The sequence below is a fragment of the Ctenocephalides felis genome, unplaced genomic scaffold (assembly GCF_003426905.1).
Source record: "Ctenocephalides felis isolate EL2017-DRISC unplaced genomic scaffold, ASM342690v1 CF-g0.4_SCAFFOLD_00845, whole genome shotgun sequence".
NCBI lineage: Eukaryota > Metazoa > Arthropoda > Insecta > Siphonaptera > Pulicidae > Ctenocephalides > Ctenocephalides felis.
The window spans coordinates 77,094,356-77,102,143 of record NW_020536999.1 but is presented as its reverse complement, the minus strand read 5'-3'; positions in this window follow the sequence as shown (position 1 = coordinate 77,102,143).

Below are 7,788 nucleotides of genomic sequence, written 5' to 3'. Positions count from 1 at the left end.
TTTAGAAATTTTATAAGTAAATGTGAAGCTGCCAAAATGCCAAAAGAATAAATCAGATCATCTGAAAAAATTTCCCATGCTTATAACTGATACTCCTGAAAGACCTTTCGAAAAATGTTCTTTGGACATAGTTTGTCCCCTAACTGAAACTTGAAATTTTAATAGATATATCTTTGCTTTTGAAGATCTTTTAACTGAACTGAAGTGGTAAAGTTGTAGCTGTATAGCAAGAGCTTTTGTGGAACATTATCTGTAATTATGGTGTACCTACCAAATTTTAACCGACCAAGGCACCAATTTTCTCAGTTCACTTTTCAAAAGCGTTTATAAACTATTGCATATCACAAAAACTTAGACTACGGCCTATCACCCTCAATCAAACGGAGCCCTAGAAAGGTCCCACAGAACCCTGGTTGAATACTGGAGAAATGATATCAAACCCGATCAAACAGATTGGGATAGTTGCATCCCCTATGCAATGTTTGTGTATAACGTGACACCTCATTCTTCTACTGGATTTAACCTTTCTGTCTTATTTTTGGTTATGATCCTCAATTACCTACATCCCTCAACAAACCTCCTGAACATCATTACTCACATAACGACTATGCTAAAGAAATCAAGTTGAGAAATCAATCGTCGAACCAAATTGCAAGAAAAACTTTATTAAATTCTAAACTAACTTCAAAAAATTATTATGATAAATCCGCGAAGAAGACCGAATTTAATGCAGGAGATTATGTGCTCCTTAAGAATGAGACGATCACCAAGGAAAGATCCAAAAAACTGGTCAAGCCTTGGCTTGGTCCCTTTAAGATTTTATTTAAGGACTCGGCTGTAAATTACACTCTGCTGTGTGGTAAGAAGCATGTCAAGGTTCACATAGATAGACTAAAACTTTTTATAGATTAAGATCATTATTTTACCATTCACATATTTTGGATTTTATTATCATTGATAACAATTCCGCAATCATGTTACAAACATTTTTTTTTTCTTTTCTCTCGTTTTATAAACCTTCTCATATGTAGTTTGTTATAATTCTTATGATCACATTTTTCTAATATTTCTATTATTATTTGTGTTTATATTATTTAAAATGTATTAAGTGTTTCTCATATTTGTTCATTTATTACTCAGTATTTTCAATATTTTTACCATCGCTAACTGTATTATCTTATATTTAGATTGAATATTTTTAATAAAAATTCTTGGATTAAGTTTTAGATTTAATGTTATCGCTATTTTTCTAGATTCAAGCTTTTCCCATTTTATCACAAATTCTAATTCTTGTTCCCTTTTTTTATCATATACTATATTTCACTTAAGATTATAGTTTAGTTATATCATGTAAGATTGGTGTCTAAAATTATGAACAAACTATAATCTTCCTCTAAGAGGGGAGGAATGTGTGCTCGCTGCACAACCCTATATACCTATATATAGTATAGTAGGCACACCACTAGCCTACGCAAGAACAGCCTAGGACAGACGAAGGGCATCGAGGATATTCAAAGAAACCCGAAGGGGATAGATATAAGATGCACATGGAATATTCACTCTTCTTTTGGCAACCAGTGGCGATACTAGACTACTCAATTCATTTAAATATATTTTAACATGAACTACATCAAATACTATTCAAAAGTTGTTCTGTTAATTAGTGCTAATATATTACTTGTAAGTCAAAAGGACTTTCCTGAGTTTGAATTAAATATATATCCTCGAAACAAACTCCGCTGAAGGCAACAACTAGCAGTACAACATTGGTAAAGCAGTGGAATACGAAGCACAACAAATAGCATCATAGAAAAAATCAATGATGCTCACTATATATAATTAATAATGAACAATTCAAAAATAGATTTTGATTGCAATGAACAACAATAATCAAAATTTATTAAAGGAAATTATATTCTCACTTGTCACCACATGTAAAAGCAACATTCATAAACAGCACAAATCCAATTATAAAAAACCTAGGAAGAATTACAACAGACATGATATGGTACGGCAAATACGCCTTGCGAAACCAACTGATAGAGGAGTAGTATTTGGAAAAGATATAGTTACACCTATTCATAATAATATATTTTTAGTTAGTATTAAGCTTTAGTGTTATCTTAGTTGTAAGTTATAATTGAGCGATTAGTGTTTTTTTGATTTCCTTTCTTCACTAACTGTCAACATTATTGATATTGATTTGATATGTAACTAGATTATTAAAATTTTCTTAAATACCATACATAAATTGCAAAAATACCTATTTGGTAATAATGCATAACATATTGCACTGGACTTTGTACCATGAATCAATAGAAATATAAAAAAAAAATTATCAAATCAAAAATCAAAATGGAAGCGGAGTCCCAGTCGCGTTTTCTTTTTCGAATAGGCAGACGAAGTTCGATGTAAAATATATACTCAACGAATTTCTAAGATGGTAGGTTCACAATTAAAACAAAGACTTTCATGGAAGGTGATGCTCCACCTTATTTCAATGCATAGTCAGATGTTATGGGCGAGTCGCCACAGCATAATGTTTTATGCTCCAGGCATGTGGCCAGGAGCGGGAAGAGAGAGAAAGAGATCATCACATAAGATCGCAAATAGAGAAAAAAGTCTAAGTCATGTATCGTAGAAGAAATAAAAATGATTTTAGGTGAGAAAGATTTTCCGAAGAATTTAAAAGCTTTTCTGAATGAATTTCAGGCAGACGACGATGCTAAGTTATTTCTTGCCTATTTTAGAAAAGTTTACTGCAAACGAGCAACTACGTAGGCGTATGTCTTCGGAAAAAATAAGGGATTAACACCAATATGTATCTAGAAAGTTTTAATGATCAAATGAAAAGTCAAGTCTTGGAAAGAAAGTGCTCTAGGAGGATGGATAAGGTCATTCAAATGGTGTCCAACGCCTTGAAATTAATGTTTTTCATCAAAGGACCCGATGATTAAATAAAATGTTATTAACAAGCCAGAAAGGTATAGAAAAGAAACAATTATATGCTCCACGTACATGCCCACATCGGTCATTCACGAAGATACAGGCATACCTATAATTCAAGAACAAATAGAGATTGCCTCCAAATCCAAAAACGAATATTCCAAAGAATTAGTCAATGAACTGTAGCTAGAAGGCAAGCCGACCAGTTTAAAACGAAAATTACCTGTGGACCTTATTTAGTATAATTAACTTCATTACATTCATTTTGTTATATTTTATTCCATATTTTAGACTACAGATGTGGTTGGATTTTTAATAACTCATATTTTTTAATTCCTCTTTATTTATCTTATATTGTTCTATTATAGCAGGGATAAGAATAATGAAAGACAAAATCTAATTTTGCTAAAAACTGCGAAAAACGCGCTAAGCGCTATATCTACGCGCGTTTTATATTTTTTTTAAATTCATTTTTACTTTTATTTGGTTAAATATTATAATAATAACTATTAGTTTGTTACATATACTACACAAATATGTAAAATTTATAAATAGCAGATATTTATGAAAGCATTCTAAAAATAAATATATTTGCATTGAATATTGATAAAATAAAATAAAACATTTTTTTATAAATAATATATATTTATAATTATTCATTTATTTATACATATTTCAGTAGATATTTTAAACTAGTTCCTAAATACTCGTATCAGTACCTGTTAATGCCGCAACGCTGGGGTGTTTGAAATAGGTATAAACAGGTATGTGTAAAGGTAGGTAGAAATGTTAGTTTTTAGTCAAGACTGAAAAATAACGTAGTATGATTTTGTTCTCTTTAGCGTTCGGATGTGATATTTGAAAATTAAAATGGCTAACATAAATAAAACATCCAGTGATGAAGAATATTCACTTACTTGTGAAAAACAAGTTATAATAGATGCATTTGATTTGTGTAAGAAATCATTATTTAACAATGGGCGCCTGCTGCTGCTCTTCAATTTCAAGCGGATATTTTGCAATTTAAAGCTTCTTCAGCGTGGGTCGATAGATTTAAAGTAAATCATAAGATTTGCCAAGGGCGTACAACAAAATATACAAAGTCCAACAAAGCCTTGGAGATTGATGTAATTTTGGACGAATCAAATAAATTTGAAAGGTATATATTAAATATTATTCCAAATTTTAATTTGGACTCTATCATAAATACGGACCAAACTGGATGTGAGTATAAAATGGATGTAGAAAGAACATTATCGTATAAAGGACAAAAAGCAACGGAAATATATTTGGGAGATTTTAGTAAAGTAACTCACACATATACTGCAGAGTATTCTGTGACAGCATCAGAAAAACTGCTTCCTAAAGTGTTTTTATGTTTGCGCAAGCCAGCGGGCGAATTTGGTCCAAAAGTACCGTCAAAAATGGAAAAATACATGTCTGAATTGGGAAACTTTTTCTGACTGCTTCTAAAAGTGGAAAATTAACAAAAGGACATTTTGTGTCATATATAAACAATGTTTTACGGCCCTACGTGGAAAATAACAAGTTTATGCTGATAATTGATTCACGGGGTGGTCAGACGGATCTAGATTTATTCAATAATAATTTTACGAACGTGGATGGAGAAAGAACCAGCACCGTAGAGATTATTCCTCCTTATTGCACACCTTATTGCCAACCGTGTGACGTGTACTTTTTAAGACAAGTGAAGGGGTTAATGCGTAAAATCGAAAATTGTTATTAGGTCACGCAAATTAAAAGGGAATTGAATAGAAAGAAGACAGTGAAAATACATTTTTTAATACATTACCAATTATCCGCTGTTGTATTTCAAAAAATGATCATATACGCATGGTTTGCGAGCAAATTAGGAAGCACTAGAGAAGTATTTTTAAACGTAAATCAGATATTCTTTGCAGGATCTGTAGGTAGAGACAAATGTTTATGCAACACAGCAGAATTTTTAAACTCACTTCATATATTTTTATGATTTCATGCTTTTATGATAAATATCATCCAGCAAATTGTAAGCCTTGAAGTTTTTATTTCATATTATTTTATATTATTATTTATTTGTGTTTTATATTATTTTAGTTTAAATACATATCATTTATAAAAAATGTTTTATTTTAATATGCAATACAAATACATTTATTTTCAGAATGCTTTCATAAAAATCTACTATTTATAAATTTCACATAGTTTCGCACTTACAATATTTCTCAATACTACAAAAACCTGTGGTGATTTAGATAAGAAAAAATACTCTGAAGGACACCTCGAGTATCTGTTCCTTTACGCGGTGTTGAAAAATATAGAAGATTTAAATATAGATTTCGAGCCATGGCCATCGAAATTTTATAATTCGCATATTGTGTTATCAGCTGAACAAATAATGATGTTATTTTACTTACAGAATTTCTGCAAGTCAAAGAGTAGGAGTATTAAATCTGTAATTAATGCTTTTTTGAATTCCAGAGATCACATTGACCCAATCAATTCGCATAAACAAAATTTGCGACTTTTTCAAATGAACTTTTCAAATCGTATTATAAATGTTTTTTTTTCAATCAATATAAGTTTTGTTGCGAAGAAAGAAATCGAGTCAGATAATATAACTATTAAAAACGAGGATATTCAGCAAGCCGAAAGAGCGGAGGACAACGACAATGATTTACCAAAAGATGATAAGATGTACGTATTTCGCTGATATATTCATAAACTGTAACTCATACTGATTATTTCGTGGTAAAGTTCGGCCGCCCCGTTTTTTCGTAATTACTCGAACCCAAGGCTATAGAAGTATTGAATTTATAATCAATGCTTTTTTTTAATAACAGAGATCCTATTGACCAAGCAGTATAGATTGGAATTCGAATCCAAGGCTATAATAGGAATATAATGGAAATATAGAGTTAAGCAATAGGCATTTGTATTTTACTCAAAAGCAAACATAGATGTATGTGTGGGTGCTCTATGAATGTGATTTATTTGTTTGGATACCGGAGAGTATGTTGTGCTTTACTGCATAAAAATAATAGTGCTTGCAACTAAACAAACAGTATTTTTGGGAATTTATTGTATTTCTATATGCAAGGATGAAGAGTTTCTCCAAAATCTCATACCAAAACTAAAATGTATTTAGTAATAATGCAATTTAGTATTGCCTATCTGCTAAAAATGATATCAATCAATATTTTTCCTTCAAAATAATTAAAGTATATGCAAGATTAAGTATTGATGATTGATTTTCACGTATAAAATCATTTTCAACTATTACATGAAAAATTAGTACACAGGTAAACTACTATACAAGCTACATACTTGCATTATTTCACATACTTTAGTTGTTAAATATAACTTTTGTTCCACTGAATTAGGCTTAAAGGCAAAAACTAATGGATTCATGATTTTTTTAATGATATGCCCTAGCTATAGATGTATAATTAATTGTATGTAAATGCTTTCATTGATCGTTTGAATAGCGAATAGCATTTGTTTTGTTTATAGCTAAGAAAATTAGTGGTGCGTGGCATCGTGCCCTAATGCAAATTGCTCGAACTTCACGCACCGTAATTAAAAATTCGAGTAATGAAAATAATCAACAATTGTTTTGAATAATTTCAAAAAAATAAGTCGGGTTTTTCTTTCTGACGAAATAACTCCAGAACGCAGGAACCGATTTCGACAATTTTGCATTCGTTGGAAAGGTCTCGGGCTCCGCAAGGTTTATAGCTAAGAAAATTAGTGATGCATGGCATTGTGCCCTAATGCAAATTGCTGGAACTTCACGCACCGTAATTAAAAATTCGAATAATAAAAATAATCAATAACTGTTTTGAATAATTTCAAATAGATTATCTTCTATATATATAAAAATAAGTCGGGTTTTCCTTCCTGACGAAATAACTCCAGAACGCACAAACCGATTTCGACAATTTTGCATTCGTTGGAAAGGTCTCTGGCTCCGCAATGTACACGCCCTGAATTTCACCATTCAATCAAAAATTGCTGGCGATTTGGTGACATACCAATGATTCTGACTGGTCTTCCGTTTGACTTCAAACAATTGCAATTTCCAGTTCGCCTTGCGTTCACAATAACAAGTCGCAAGGCCAATCGCTTAGTGTTTGCGGGATAAATTTTAAATAGATTATTTATAAAATCATTGTTTTAACATAGGCACTTATACGTTGCCTTTTCACGAGTTGGAAAACTATACGCTTTGTTTGTGTTAACGTCAGATCATAAAACAAAAAATGTAGTTTACCAAAGAGCACTTCAATGAAACGGATAATTTGCTTTCATTACTTAGACACTTCATTTTTGTAATTGAAATAAATTCATTACTGTTGTATAATAAAATCAAATTTTTCCTTTTCAAATATAAAACAAACAAAAAATTTCTTCATCTTTCTCACGAAACCATCTGGTGGCGAAACGGAGTTCGTCGGGTTTGCTAGTATATATATATATATATATATATATATATATATATATATATCTTACATATAAAAATGGAGCTCTCTTTCAAATGTCCGAATAAAACTCGAAAACGGCTGAATCGATTTGGCCAGTCTTAGTCTTGACAAATTCGTACCAATCCAGAGAAAGTCCAAAAGGTGAGAAATTATTTTAAATCCGCGTAGAAACTTTACATTTTTAATTTGAAATTTTTTGTTGAAGCGTAATGTAAATAAAACAATGAACGGTGGCAATTACGTGAAATGTTTTTGACAGATGATGTTCGATTATGTTTAATAGGATGTTTTATGTGAATATTATTTAATTATGATTAAATTGTAGTAAGTAGGTCTGTTTGTAGTTTTATTTATATAC